This window comes from Rattus norvegicus, chromosome 5, assembly GCF_036323735.1.
Source record: "Rattus norvegicus strain BN/NHsdMcwi chromosome 5, GRCr8, whole genome shotgun sequence".
Lineage (NCBI taxonomy): Eukaryota > Metazoa > Chordata > Mammalia > Rodentia > Muridae > Rattus > Rattus norvegicus.
This window is the reverse complement of record NC_086023.1, coordinates 85,175,280-85,190,998: the sequence shown is the minus strand read 5'-3', so window position 1 is coordinate 85,190,998 and position 15,719 is coordinate 85,175,280.

Sequence of the window (15,719 nt, the reverse complement as noted above, 5' to 3'; positions counted from 1 at the left end):
AGTACAACCAGCTAGAAACTGGACCTGGGGAACTGATACAATGTTTGTGAAGCATGAATAGAAAAAAACAACAAATCCCATCTGATTATCTCAGGGTATTAATTGAAGCAAAACATTCAAATTCTATATAACTCAAGCAAGATATATAGGGGTATTTGAGCTCTTCTTATAATAGTAGAGGACCGAAAATATATTTTGGAGATCCAATCTTACCTCAACCTTCCTACACACACAAAGTAAAAGATAGAAGAATTTTGTGCTACTTGAATCTGACTAGTCATAAAATCACCCAGAAGATTTAAGTGAAAACATGCTTCCCATTCTTAACTTTGAAGGTATTTTGAAGTCCTTAAGAACAGGGATCCACAAATATCTTTTTTTCAAAGCATTCTTGCCTACTAAACTTTGATAATCATCTTGAACTGAGGGCCACTGAATTAATTCTCTGGCATGAATTTATAAAACAAATCTTGGAATATTTTGCACCTAAGTTAAGGCCAGCCCCACATGGACACTTGTACTGTTATTTGGGTCCTGGCTGTACAATATTTGGGGGCCTCACTGATAAGTCTGAAGTCAACATGGGGTTATTGCCTTCCAAAGAGATTCTTTCCAACTTTGATCAGGTATTGCTCCCATGAGAACTTAATTTCTGTTGATACCATTCCTGGCTATCCCACTGCAATATTCTACCATCACTGCTTGCTATAACCATCAGCAGCATGAAGTGTTCTCTTAGGATATAAGTCACCACACAACTTGGCATTTTAGCAATGCTTAGAACACATGCTGTAGAGCATCCCAATGCAAATCCAAGTGCATCACAATGTAGCAGTCACTTTGGTCTAATAAGTGACAGAGTTTTAGCTAGACATTAAACGCTTAAAATTGGAAATGATTTCAAAAGACAAATATTGAGTGAAGGGAAATAATAAAGTCCCCTGTTCTAGGAAGGGATGAGACTATTGATCATTTGAGTCTACGAAGGAAGAAATTAGTTGTTCCTCCTGGGATAGAATAGTTGATGAATTAAAGGAAGTCAGAAGCCACTGGATATGGTATGCTTATAGAATCCATGCTCACAATGCAGTCACTGAGTCAAGAACTAGCTTTTTTAAAGCCTTCTTAAATGTCATGATTCCACCTCTATAATCTTATTCTACCTCATCTGAGAAGGTAACCAAAATTATCCACAGTTGACATGTTGGGTTCATTCCATTTCTTATTGCTAAGACCATATTCTGGACACAAAGTAACTTAAAGGAAGAAAGACTGAGTTTAATATTTCTCTTTCTTTCTCAAACTAACAATGCAGATTTTAGGTACTTACTACATTCAGTGTGGCTCACTAAACACTTTATATACAGTAACTCAAATCCCCCAAGCCTCCTTATAAGAATGAGGGTATAATTTGCTCATTAGTTAATGGAGATTTAGTAGACAAATCATTTGTAAAGTTAAGCAAATTAGTGGTGGAGATGAGATACAAATCCACATTTTTCCCTCAAGAGAATTTCAAAGTCTTGGAACCTCATCAATGGGAGCAGGGCTTAGAAAATGGAAGGTATTATCTTAAATTAGTCCACTAAGCTGATTCCTCATCCATCAATTTGTCAAACATTAATTGAGTATCTGCTATTTGTCAAGAACTAGGTTAGTCAAGGAGAACGTAACTATGGCCTCGAATCTATACTTGAGCAGACTCATTAAGCGAGAAAAATAAGAAGTGGCTATAAATTACTTAAATAAAAGAAAATGGCAAGCACCACAAGAACGTCAGTGAGAGGTTTTCAAAGGTTGGAGAAAGAGTCTGTGACTCATTTGGAAAAAAATTAAAAGAGAAGAAGTAGCATATTAGACATTCTAGTATTAAAGAAAGAGTAAGCATTAGGTTCCAGCAATGGGGAAAGGGAGTTATCTAAGATGAAGAAGCAGAAAATGGGAGGGAAAGGAATGATTATTTCCTCATGGACTCTGGGTAACTGAGACTTGTCTAGTCTTCTTTATTAAGCTGTTATTTTCTCATGTTTTTAATCTAACTTGGATGATGCAGGATCCAAACTGTCCTTGTCAAAAGGGACAGTTGCTCCCCTTCGTTTAGTGTTTCCAATCTTTGATAATCCCTATCCTGTCTTTCCTCAATGCCATATATGAACCTTCATCAGGAGAAGAAGACACTTCAAAGGCTGAAAGGTAAGCAGCAGTATAATGGGGATCAAAGAAACCATAGATCCTAGAAGGATTTATCCTGCTTACTATGTAAGAAGCAACATAATCCATCTTGGCAAGGAAGGAAGGCATCATGGCAAGAACATGATTCAGCCAGTCACATGGTATCAACAGTCTGAAAAGTGGAGAAAGAACGGGAAGTGGTATTGACCTACGCAAGGTCAAGACTTGGCCCAGTGACTCACTTGTTCCACCTCGTTCCCAGGTAAAGTTTTGTCTCAAGAAGCAGGAACACTTCAAACTCTTCAAACACATGAACCAGTACAGGACATTTTATATTCAAACGACAATGTGTAAATCCACTATAGTTAAGAGACTGTTTGACATTCTGAGTGCTACGTGTGCAAGAAGTAATTAGGACTCAAGCAAACTTGTCCTTATATCTCAGAAATTTAAAGCTATGGGGTTAAGCCTCAGGTTAACAGACAGACAAAATGCCTAGATAGCAGCCATTTGCAGAAGAAACTAGGGAAATACATTGGCGGAAGCGGAAAGGATAAAAGCATATTTGCTAATAATATACACTAGCATTTACTGCAATCTTAGTGATCCCACCCTGCTGTCTACTGGCTAATATATTCTACAGGGACGTTAGGGGATCCCAGAGAGAATGACTTGTAAGTTCATAGGAAGTGGAAGACATGAGAATTACTGGTAATTCCACGGTCTTCTTTGAATACTCTAAGGAATTAAAAGACAAGTTTTGTTTTGCTTTGTTTTATTTTATTTTATTTTTTTCAGAAAAAGGATTCCCACCTTCATCCCTCACCCCACCCCTGCATTGTGGTTGGCCTAGATTGTATTTTCCGCTCCTGGTGTTCAGTTAAGTGATAGTAGAGGTCTGACAAAACAGAGCCTTTGTAAAAGAATAAAAAAATATTTGCATACATTAGACAACCAACTCTATATGGCCTCCTGTCACTGCCCCTGGGGTCCTTTGCTCAAATGAACTTACCTTCTGTCTGTTGTCACCACAGCTCTCTCTGTAAATATCCAGAACATTAGCTACTAACAGAAGTGGGCAGAGCCCACGTTGATGAACCAGGACACAGGAGACCTCTCAGTTGCTGCCTTCTCCCCAGAAAAGAACAGATTGTGCTTTTGGCCCTGAAGGTCTTACTCTGTGCTTTGTAGGACACAGCTAAGCTTTCAGTGTCTTCTACTCTAAGTTTCTTCTGTCACAAGATCAGAAATCTCTGTGACAATTGAACGAGTTGTAGATGGCACAGTGTCTTTTCTCCTTGTTCTACTGACAGGCCCCTTGAGTCTTGCATTCGTCCAATTCATTCTGTGCAGCCTTATTAGTGGGAGAGATCAAAACAAGAGAGAAAAGTAATGGGAGATGTAGATGTGAAAGAATTTTCTTCGAGACACAAAGGATTAAGCTCCAACATTTGTAGGAAAGTGGATAAAATTAGAGATAATCTAATTAATCAAAATAGCTTTTTGTTAATTTCTTTGTTATAAAAACTAATGGGACTAATTGTGGTATATTTTGCAAAACACTGTGTGAACTGACTGTGTCAATTCAGCCTTCTTATAAACAGCCCACCACTAAGCATGCCATAGTTCTTAGTAATAAGTTATTATTTATTTTTTATGTTCTACTTGCAGGAGAAAATTAAAATACATTGTCATTCTGTGCCTTGTTTAACATGGTTTTCTCAAGTTCTATGGATTCCACTACATATGACAAGATTTTGTTGTTATTTATAATGGAATAGTACTCCATCGTGCTTATATGTCATGTTTTCTTTATCTATTCATCCCGTTATAGACATCTAGATGGCTCCATATTTGACTATTATGCTAGTGTCATGATAAACATGGGTATGCAGGTCTCTATGGATGCTAGCTTGGATTCTTTTAGATATATTACCAAGTAGGTTAAGATAGGTCACTGGAGTTTATGATTCTGTTTTTCAAGGAATCCCCATAACTGATTTTCTAGTAGGGAAATTAATTGACATTCTCCTCTAAAGAATTGATTTTTTTCTCTTCCTTGAACCATTTGATTGTTAGTTTTCATATAATTTTTATTTTTGTTTTACTTTTTGTTATTTTACTTTAGTTTTGTCTTTGACAATAGCTATGCTAATTTGAATGAATTACAATGTCAACCTAGTTTTATTCTCTGATGCTTACTGATATTAAACACATTTTCATCTTTTATTGGCCATCTGTGCTTATTGAAAATTTATTTAAAAAATCTTTTGCCTGTTCTTAACTGGCCGAAGTTGATTTATTATTATTACTTTTATTGACACAAATATATTATTATACTTTGACCTTTTGAAGCTTTTGAATTTAATGCTACTCTGTTTTATTATTTTAATTTTATTTCCTATGATTATAGTGTCTTATATAGGAAATCATTTCTTGGACCGAAATGTTAAAGTATTTTACTAGGTTTTATTCCAGTATTTTAATAATTTCAAATTTTATGTAGGCATGGTATTGACTGTATTCCATATGTCTTATTTCATAAAGCCACTCTATATTTTAGTAGCTTTAAATATTGCAAAGATCCTGCTGTATCCAACCAAAATTATTTCCCATTCAGCTCAGGGTCAGCAACTCCTGTGTATGTCCATATAACATTTTTCTCATTCCAAGAGATATCAAGCATCTTGTTGAAACATCAGGCTAGCTGAAGCATGATAGCCCTAACTCTTTAATCAGACATATATACGTTTCCATATTATGTTTCATTGGTTAATATTTATTGGCAAATGTATTTGGACAAATTACCTCTACCTTCTAAATCTTTATATTCTCCTGTGCCAAATGACAGCACTAAGAACAGCCACCTCTGTGGTTTGGTGAGTGAAAAAGAGACTATGTATAAAATACCTAATACTGTGCTTGGAACGGTAACTGCTCATAGATTGGGTCATTCAGAATCAATTGACTTAATCAGTTTTGTTATTCCTTCTGCTGTTTAATGTTTCGAGAAGAAACTCCTATTTTGGAAAGAATAAAGAGTGTATGTTCTGACATAGCTTACTAGTTAGTGATCATCATAAATACTGACCTTTAACAACACTTGAATGACATAAAACAGATGACATAGTAGAATCATCTTTCTGGTGATGCAGTCTTTTATATACATGTCTTCCATTTCTTCTCTTCATATTATTGTTATAGGCCATTGTGGTCTTGATTCCATTTCTCTGCTGCTATTATCAACATTATTACTGCCCCAGTGTGTCCCTTACCCTCAGTCAGCATCATGGCATAGGAAAAACACGTCTGACGTAGAGCCAGACCATGTTTATCACTGTCCTCATGACCCGAGAAAGAACAAAGAGCTAGCTGAGAGAAACCAGAGAAGTTAGCTCAAGTTTGTTTGGTCAGTGTACCTGTTGCCAGAAGTCACTTGGTTTTCTACAAAGTTTACATTATCTCCCCAGACCAACTCATATCTCCCTGGTGCATGGGATAATCATTTTATCTCTCTTTATCTTTTTGCATCAGAAATAACACTTCAAAAAAGAAAACAAACAAAAAAATAGTCTGTTTGTTGGCATGATTGCAGATGATTTCTAAGTGCTATGTTCTGTTTAAAAGCACTGTTGACTCTAGGAATGCAGAACTGTCTTGTGTATCTTTGAATTTCAGGGACAAAAATAGGGGAAGGAGATATTGTACCACTGCTTTACACAACTGCCAGTAACTTCCCAGGCAATTATACTCTCTAGAACAGTGACTCTCTAGCTCTGATGTTGTAACAGGCTAGAATGTTTGCCTATTTCTGGTAAGGGTGGAGTTACTCAATTCCCAGGAAGTCTTTATAACGGAACAAATAATTCATATTACTTCAAGTCTGATTTAGAATTTCATAGCCAGTTTGTATGAACATCAATGTAAGAACTCATTCTTCCTCAGTCTTAGGTCCCCAAAAAGTGAACTTAGTGCAGGATCTATTTTATTCATGCTATATTTTCCATATTTCATAAAATTAGGACATCAAAAATATTAGTGTTTGTAAATGAGTATTTACTCCTTCTGTCATGTGTTTTAGTAAATATTCAATTTGTTGTCCTCGACTGATGAAGTAGCAAATAAGACAGGGTAGTGATAAATGATTGTCAGAGTCACATGATGTCTAACAAGTATTGGCAGCTACTCAACTACTTATACTGTACTCTCTAATATCAGTGTGTTATGAACATATTTCAGCTGGCTTTACCTCAGATTTATTCTTTTTATGCATGCCAGTCTTTAGGTTAAGGATTCTTTTTCTTATTCTGTCTGTCATGGTCTGTCTGCAAGGTCATTATTATAGTATTTTCAGCTATAACATAATATCCTCTATACTCTTTATTACTTCCCCCTGTAACCTTCATGTTTGCATAATGCATATGTGCACTATTCTCTCTCTCTCTGTCTCTCTCTCTGTCTCTCTGTCTCTCTCTCTGTCTCTCTCTGTCTCTCTGTCTCTCTGTCTCTCTCTGTCTCTCTCTGTCTCTCTCTCTGTCTCTCTCTCTCTGTCTCTCTCTCTCTCTCTCTCTCTCCCTCCCTCCCTCTTTCTGTGCATGTGAAAATAACCTAATACCTAAACTTTATAAAACTTTGGGAGCCTAACTTTGACATTTCTCTCTGCCTCACCATACATGTTGTATTGTGATACAGCAAAGCATCTTCTCTACAAATATTAGAAGGCACAGAAAGTAAAGAAAACTCCCTAGGAGGAAAAAAACTTCCTAGAAGGAAAAAGAACTTTATATCTGTCTGTAAATTTCTCTGCTGACAAAACTGAAAGGTATCTATTGACTTTAGTTGAAGGAGAGGAGAGATAGCACTTAGTGTTAGACATGAAATCAACACAGACCTACTTGATTCCTAGAGCCGAAATTATTCTTTCCAACATAGTGAGATAAAATTCATATTAATTTTTCCATGCGAAAAAAAAAGGTTACCAGAGTTAACAAACAGAAAGAGAAGGAAAAGTGCAAAGAAAGAACAAACACTAACAAATCAGGAAGTTGGAATTCTCACACTTTGTGGGTAAGGGTAATAGGAGAAATAGAATTTAGAGAGACAGAGAAAATGAAAAAGAAGCAAGCTAGTGCCCCAAAAGCTTAAAGTATGTCCCACACATGGCACACAAATGTCTGACAATCAGAATTCAATCCCTGGTACCTATGTTGTGGCAGGAGAAATGCAACTCCGAGAAATATCCTCTGATTGCACCAAGTGGGCTGTGAACTGCACATGCATGTATGTGTGCACATGTGCATCTACACACTATTGAAATGTAAGCAGCACAAGAAAATATAAACAATAGAAAGGTGGTAGTGGGTATGTGACCAAAGAATATAACTAAACTTGAGGTTATTGGACAAGGGTGCTGGTGCCAGAGCTGAGAGATTGGGATAAACAGGAATACAGATCTTGTGAAGAGGAAAACTGACTGAGGATATGTGCCACAGCTCAGAAAAGGACATGTACATTTTCCATAGCTTGGGCAATCAGACGACATTTTAAAAAAATAAAGTAGGAAGAAAGAGCGAACAGAGCCCTCTGCTATCACTAATCTCCAATGGTGAAATTTATGCAGAGTTTACTCTGGGCTGACAAGAATTCACAGATGGTAAGAGGCACAAGGGGTCGGATGGTGCTCCACAGCTAGCAATGTAGAAGCCTATGATATATCACTTTAAATGTCAACTGTGGGAAACAAGGATAATTGCAAGCATTAGTCTAAGACGTGCTTGGATTTAGGCAAACCGTATTTCTCTCTTGAAGATTATTCAAAGTGGCCGACTATAAAAAAAACTGTTAAACTCTAAGATAATCTTAGAAAATGGTGCTGATGATTAATTTACAAGCTTCTTAATGCATATGCATTGTAGAAGGTGTTCTCTGGATTATACAATTTGGCAAAGGAAGTCCATATCATTTATGGTATTTCAATTGCACTCTGTTGAATTTTCTTGAATCTGCAGTGTTACTTGACTCTCAAAGCTGTCATATATATGGCTGTATAAATGTTCTTACATTGTAGACAATGAATCTGAACATGTGGTGAAGAGATCCAGGAACTGGCCTTTGTATTATGTTATCACTGGTTGCAGCCATTAACCAGACAACAGCTTTGCTTCCTGTTTCCATAGGACTTTGTCTACCCTTCAACTGATCTTAGCTAAATCCTATTCAGAAACTAAGGAAAGAGTAAATATTATGAATGCTTGAGTGCTTACTAACCGATGAAAGACTATTCTAGTCCTTGTGTACCGTCATGAGGTTCTAAATGTCAGAACCAGAGTCCAGGATAGCAAAAGAGTTTCATAGCAAAGTTACTGTTCTAATTACAGAAGAGTATTGTGAAGACAGACATTGACTTCATATCTGAAATTTTACGGATGTGGAGACTGTCTTGCAGAGGTGAGCATGCAAGAAGGAAAACCCGAACTTCAGTCCATCATCTGACAGGAAATTGCTTCCTTCCCTTTGGGAATTTCACTAGTCATACCTTCTTCAATTTTTTCATTAATTTATTTATTTGTTGAATTTATACCCTGATTTCAGCACCCGTCCTTCCAGTGCCTCCTCATACAGTCCCTTTCCCATGCCCCTCCCTTTCTTCTCTGAGAACTGGAAGGCTCCCTCTCCTGCATATCACCTGACCCAGGCACTTTGAGTCACTGAGGACTAGTTTCATCCTCTGGAACTGAGACCAGACAAAGCAGTTTAGTTAGGGGAACAGGATCCACAGGCAGGCAACAGATTCAGAGACAGTCCCTGCTGCAATTGTTGGGGATGCCCCACATGAAGTATAAGCTGTATATGCGCAACATATGCGCAGGGTCCAAGGTCCTGTTCATGTTCACTCTTTGTGGTTCAGACTCAAGGGATGAGTCTCAAGTTGGGACAGTCATTGTTTGACCGTTCCCTCAATCTCGGCTTCATTTCTTTCCCTGTACTTTTTGAAGATAGGAAAAATTTGGGGTCAAAAGTTTTGTGAGTGGGTTGGTGTCCTTATCCCTCCATCAAGGGGGCCCTACTTGGCTAAAGGAGCTGGCCATTTCAGGTTCCATACTCCCCCCACTCCCCACTGCTAGGAACTCTTAGATGAAGCTAAAATACTCCCACTGACTCCTGAGAGCATCGCCCATGCCAGGTATCTGGCACATTATAGAGAGGCACACCCCTGCCCCCAGTGCTAATATCCATTCCTAGCCCTTTCTCTGGTTTCTTTCTACATCTGCATCTCTCGGGTAATTTTTTCAGGGGGGGGGGCGTCTCTAATAAACTCATATTCGAAACACACATTATTTTTATAGAGGTCATTGTTTACAAGTCATAAATCATGATAAGTAGAAAAAACAAGTAAATTAACCTTAATAAAATACACTCTTATTTGCTAGCAAACCATGTCCTACAAAATAGTGGTCCTAACTTTCTGTGCAATTCTGGGGGTTTGATTCTTAAGCTAAGAGGGAGTCTTCTGGTGGCTAATCTGCACCGTGAACTGCACAATCAGACAGACTTTAATCCAGTGAATGGCAGAAAGTAGGCTCCCTACACTTAGCAGTCCTGGCTCTCAGGCCACAGCCCATGCTGCAGGAGATGAGGAAGAGTAAGGACTCAGCAGGACCCTGCAGTGAGCTGAGCACAGCATTAAGCAGAGATTCATCCCCACAGTTCATTTCAAAAGTGCTTTTTGCAAGTAGTAAGTTTCTCCAGCATGTGTTTCCCACTGGGGAGCCATAGAGTCTTCCAGAAGATTCAGGGTTGCTAGTTTAAAGGTCAAAATGACTGAATTTAAGCTATTAGTGCGCACTGCCTTGCCTCCCTTCAACGGCAATGAAAAGAGATTCCTGGGAAGACTGACAATTATGTGGTAACTCCGGACAGGAAAGCCTGGTGCTTTACAGAGAAAGCCATGTGTTGCAGCTTTGTATGTCGGTGACAAGTGAATATTCAGCTTGCAAATGGGAGTAAGTTAGACTTGTTATGTTTGGGGTTGATAAACCAATGAATTAAAGCTGTTAACAGAGGCCTCAGAGAGTTCAGGACAGACCATGATGTTATTCTGATATAAACCTATGCTGTATCTCAACTACCAAAAGGAATGAAGAAGGCAACATATAATGTAGAAACAAGGAGAAATAAATGACTGTCAGATTATAAATTCTAGGTGGATGTAGGAAGATTAAATCAAACTGGAAAGATTCTTCCTCGTGAGTCTGATCAGATAGGATTGAGAAGAGTCAACTATAGAGTGTAAAAGAATAAATGTATCAGATAAGCCAGACACCTCATTTTTCTAAAAAAAAAAATGTTCCATTCTGTTGACCTTGCTTTGGTTCTCAGCAGTAAATCTCAAGGACAGAACACATGGCCATATTAAACCTTATGTGCTGCTTCCTATTAAGATAGTCATTCCCAGATCTGTTTATACTTAAAATTACATATAGAATATTTTAATAATACAGACAACTAAACTAATTCTCAAACAAAATTTCTAGAGAGATAATAAAATCAGAAACATACATAATTACATAGCACCAAAAGCAGGAAGTGGTTCTTCAGCCTGGTAAACTTTGTCATCTTGTCCTATTTCTATTTTTATGACTTCCCTTGCAAGACTTGCTTTAAACTTTATGATGTCCTTGGTGAAAGTAAAACACAAATACTGGTGGGAGACAGTGTTATGATGTGTTATGTTAAGAGAGACCCATACATACAAAATTACACCGCACACCTTTTTCTGCCTTCAAGGTCTGAGAACATCGAAGCCATTCCCAACCTTCAAAGAAGGACTTTGGTTTTCCTCCCAAGAAAGGAGGTCAAGATAGCCTCTCTAACATTGAATTCTTCACTTATTTCCAGATAGAGCTCCTTATAAAAATCCCTTGAACAGAAAACCTATTCCTTACGGAGGACCAGAGATGACCTTGATGAAAGGCTATATCCTATAGACTAAGTTAATTCCCTGCCTGGGGAAAACCTGAAGATGCATTTCCATCTTCTTTCTGGGCCCAGGAAGGTAGATAAACAGGATTTGGATAGAGTCTTTCATGGTTTTCTTTGGTCAGTCATATCTTGTTTGTTGTAGGTGACACGAAATTGTTCATGTAAGACAAGAACTCAAATTGGCAAGCAACTGGCTTTGATTTAATTACACGGTGTGATAGTTTCTTAGGAGCAAACAACACGATCCTTTCTCCTAAACACAGGTTTAATTTTCAACAAAACACTTCTCACATAAATACCATGTTGTTTCGAAACCCTTATTGTCATTCCCAGAATTGCTTGCAGCCTTTCAGAAACACATTATTTTATAATTATAATCAACACTATTAGAACAGGACAATTTGTGCCAAAAAGCACATTTACACTCAGACTCGGCACTTAGCACTGTCACAGGAGGGACCATCTTCATTTCCATAGAAATCAAGGAAAGTCACATGCAATGCTTTTGAAATCTTCAATTTCTAGATACTAAGGGAGTTGCTGACCTTGTCCACAGGATTATTCTGTTAGTGAGAAAATCACATCACCACCACCATCCCCTCCCAGCCCCCAGCAAAAATGCCCAGACACTGCAGCTATTGTGTGGTAAAAACTTAGCAGCCCTGGATATCAGGCTAACATGAATTCCACCCCTCAAATTGGAGAATTTGCTCCTTCCTCTCAGATTCACTGAATGGGAAATTACAATGTTGCTAAGAGCTCCATCAGAAGGCACCTTTTGTAATTAAATTAAAAGTCTCAGATACATATCAAATATTTGGCAGATAGAATTTATTACAATGTTTACTAATACACTATAAGCTATGGGATGCAGCACAAGTTGTCTTGTCTATTCTGTCTGGGCAACCATTTCTGCATTTTGACCAAATAAATTCTATCAAGATGCTATTGCCCATTTTATGTGCTAGAGCCTGAAACTCTAAGCACTTCAGGGACGTTGTACATAAAAGAACTGGAATTGTATCTCAGTTTCTACCCTAAAGGACATGCCCAGGGCACTAGGTTTCCACTTCATTAAAAATAAACAATTTTTGGATTTTGTTCATTATAAATTATGGAAACAGAAGCATTTGACTCCGTGTCTTTCAGAGCACTGACCTTGTCTGTTTTTCTATTCTTTCTCAGAGATGACTCACTGACTGAGACCAAATGCATAGATCTCCTGCTTTATGAGGTATCCGGGATCCTGGTCCACTAAATGAACTTCATGTCAGGCTTGTGATCTCTCTCATCACATGCCCCTTTTATAAGGTAAATTAAGACCTGTGCTGAATCTCCCCAGAAAGATTTCTTTTGTCTTCATTATAGCCTAAACATGTAGTGTTGAATGACTCTCAAGGCCTAGGCAAGCAAACTGAAATTGGTATGTAGACCTCTTCTAAATTACCATGCGAAGATATAATGCATAACTCAAACCTAGATCAACTCTTTGCCTGTAAGTCAAAGATGACACTTTAACACATCTTTCAAATTTCGCAACCTCCTTCTTTAGCAAGAAGTAGAGTAGTTGACGATGGGAATAGATAAGACAAACTCACCAATTTCTTAATTTTTGGTGCATCTGTGAAAATAGATGCATGAAGTATGAGTAGTAAGTTGAAATGCTTTGGTTCCTTTAATTTGACAAAGCTAAAAAAAAGGCACAATGGTTATCATTAGGAAATTCCACTAAAAGGGCATACACTTCTGATTTAGACAGTCCAACTTAAATTCAATATCAAGGTACACTGAAAAAGTCAGTGTTGTTAGATGTTATCAGCTTAAGGATTTCAATGAGTTAGTTTCTAGTGAGAAGTGTCGGCCATTTAATGAAGGTTTGAAAGAATGCCCAATTAAAAGCCCTATGACTGAAGATATCCCCAAGTGAAGAATGTTGGAAAATTGCTGTAAAGACAGAAACAGCTGGTCCTATTAGCCTCCTTTTTTTTTTCATGGGTGAATTAGCATAAGTGAAAACCTCCTAGAAAGGAGTTTATTTCATCAGAAAAGAGAGCTGAAGTGTGGAGACTTAGGCCATAGTTACCAGAAGAAATTGTTAACTCTGAAAACTGTCTTCATAGTACATAGGCCCTCTGTCAGCTCCTCAAAGTTCTGGCTTTAAATTGTCATAATAGAAAACAAGAAGTAAATAAAGACCAGTGTTATTCAAATCTTGATATAAAGCAAAAAAAATAGAGAAACTATTTGATATAGTAAACTGGATTTTTAATTTTTCTATTTAATCCCTGTGTACTTTGGATGTGTTAAGAAAAGTCTTGAAGTCTTTATTTTCTCATGTGATTTTGTGAATGTTCATCAAATTGGTATAGCATGTGGAATTTAATCAGATATCATACATAAATGAGCTGAATAGGATTTTAAAGTATCTACTACATAAGCTATTGTGAGAACACCCCCCCACACACATAGACATACACACCTTCCACAAAATTTAAGTATACACGGTGTCAAGAAACCAAGTGAAGAAGGAATTTAAAATATCCATGAAATTGACAGACAGGGAATATCATACCCATGAAAACTAAGTTGACAGCTAAGATCCATAGGTAGAACTTTACATTCTTAACTGGGAAGTATCAAGGAAAACAGCACACCAAGAAAACATGCATTAATGATCACCTGTTCTTCACATAAACAGGCATTGTCTGTCAGGCATGATGCTCAACAACAGGGAAGCAAAAGTGTTAGTTAAGATACGGCCCTCAGCTTCCCAACTGTCTCCTCAAGTGCCTCGGAACATATATGAGAACTGTCTCAAATCCATCCATGAGGTTCCAGTGATTTCTAGTGATTTCTCAAAAGGCTGTAGACTCAAAGAGGAAGCTAAGGCAACACCTATGAATTGAACTTAAGTCAAAAAGAAACTATCTATTTTGGTCATAGGGACTGCCATTGTCCTACAGACTGGAAAAACAAGTGTCACCAAAAACATTGTTATTGAGAAGGCTCCTTAGTGCTTCTCCTTGACTACTCATAAGAAAGACAAGAGGGAGACTCATCCACAGCGCCACACTTTTAAGTTTACATTTATTAGTTTGTAATGCCCTAAAAATAAATATAAGATTTCATTTTATTTTTAAGGTGTCTAACTCTCAGATAGATGAAGCCCAGGACACACACCTGATATGATCTGAAATGAGTTTAGGAATTCCCCAATAGTCACACTATCCAAAATTCCAGAAGGTCTCTGGAATTAATCCTGGAATACAGAGTTAAAACTTTTCATTTCTTTCTCTCATTTTTTTCTTCTGTCTATATTTCTTTCTTTTGATCAATCTCATTGTTCCTATATATTTTGTTGAAAAAAATATATAAAAGCTCCCCCAGCCTTTATGGAAAGAGTTGCTATAAATAAACCACTCTGTGCATAATGCATGCATGCATATGTATTTGCTTAATGATTCATGGTTCAAGTTGAAAAACCCTGACTGGCACTAACCACATAGAGAACTGTGGCACTTTCACTTCATGTTTTGCTAGCTTGAAGCATGAAGCAATGGGCTAGAGTGCACAGGAGTTTCTCTGAGAGGGAAGGGGCCCAGGCTGTCGCCTTGCCTCTGTGTGCTGTTTGGCTGACTGACAAGACATTTACTACATTAGAAGAAGCTTGGGTTTTATATCAGAAAAATGGGGAAATTCTTGAGCTGCTATCTCACTTGACTAACAAGAGACAAATAATTAGGTGGCCATGTTCCAAGTTGAATGGACTACAATTTGAGGCAACCTAATTAGTATTAATAACTACATTCTCTTTCAAGCAGATTGTTTAAAATAGTTGTAAAGAATACATCCTAGGCCGGGCTTTTTTGTCTTCCTCTTCTATTGTTCTGCATATTATTTCTCTCCATCTTTGCTCATGCCATCAAAAGTTCCTGAAATGTCAGTTCCTTCTAAGCCTGGCATATTTTACTTACAATAAAAGAACTCCACCTTAATCCATCTGGTCACAAATAGCAAGTTTTCTTTCCTTTTCAAAGTCAAATCTCATTCCACTGCAAGTATATAACACATGATCTCTATGCATTAACCTGCCAGTGGAGATTGGGGTTGTTTCCATAATTTGAACATTGTGAATATTGTCATAATGGATTAGGAAATCCAATTTATTTATTTGTTGGTTTGTTTGGAAATTTACATTTTTAAATCTTATAATAGTTCTAGTTTGGTTTCTTTTATCAAAAAACCTCCATACTTTTCTGAATTGGCTCAACTACTTAATGCCCCATCAACAATATAGAACTACTCTGTGCTCCTTAACCTTAACACACATACAGGTACTCACAAGCACACACACACTCACACACACACACACACACACACACACACACACACACGCATGCACACACATACTGTGTATATGCAATATATATATATATATATATATATATAGTGTTCATGATGACTGGAATAAGGGAAAAGCAGAAATGTGTACTCCCAACACTCCTCCATCTCACAAAGCATGTCTGACAATGGAAATGAGAAAGGAAAAGAATGTCAGGCCTCCT